Consider the following 627-nt stretch of genomic DNA (forward strand, 5'->3'; position numbering starts at 1 on the left):
TTCTCCTGGTTGCTGACTCAGCTGCCGGCAGTAATGCTAAACACTTTCATACCCACACGGTCTACGGGGTATTTAGCGTTGGCCGTAAGCAAGGCCTCCGCGTGGCCCAATCGGACACCCGGAGCTACCATCACTTTTTTCACAAAAAGTGAGGCAGATGTTATTTTTAGTTTACATTGGCCAGCTGCTGCATTGCCCATCAAGCAGAAGGCATCTTTGCTCCGTGTCAGGTTAATTTTCACATCCACGCCGTTCAGCAACAGTTTTTCTTGAAAAAACAAATCGCTATGGGGATGACCAAGCAGCTCTATCTTTTTGCTCTGGTCTGTCAGGTTTGCCCGTCTTCGAAACCCCGATTATTGCCATCCCTTGCAACCGATTCATGATGCCTAGGGGTATGTTTGTAAAACAGGCCGGCAGAAAATTGGGTGGCGAGGGTGTCATCGCTGTAGTTGAGAACTGATTCGATGAAGGCTCGGTAAGGGTAACAGTTGTTGCTCTGGCTTATGAGACGGTCTCCCAGAGTGACATCCAGCTGACTGAAGACAGAGGCTAGCGAGTAATTCACCAGACCCACTGCAGCCCCGGCATCAAGATCCGTTCCATCACCTTTTACAATCTTGCAGC

This window comes from Alligator sinensis, unplaced genomic scaffold (genome assembly GCF_000455745.1).
Source record: "Alligator sinensis unplaced genomic scaffold, ASM45574v1 scaffold204_1, whole genome shotgun sequence".
In the NCBI taxonomy this organism is placed as follows: Eukaryota; Metazoa; Chordata; order Crocodylia; family Alligatoridae; genus Alligator; species Alligator sinensis.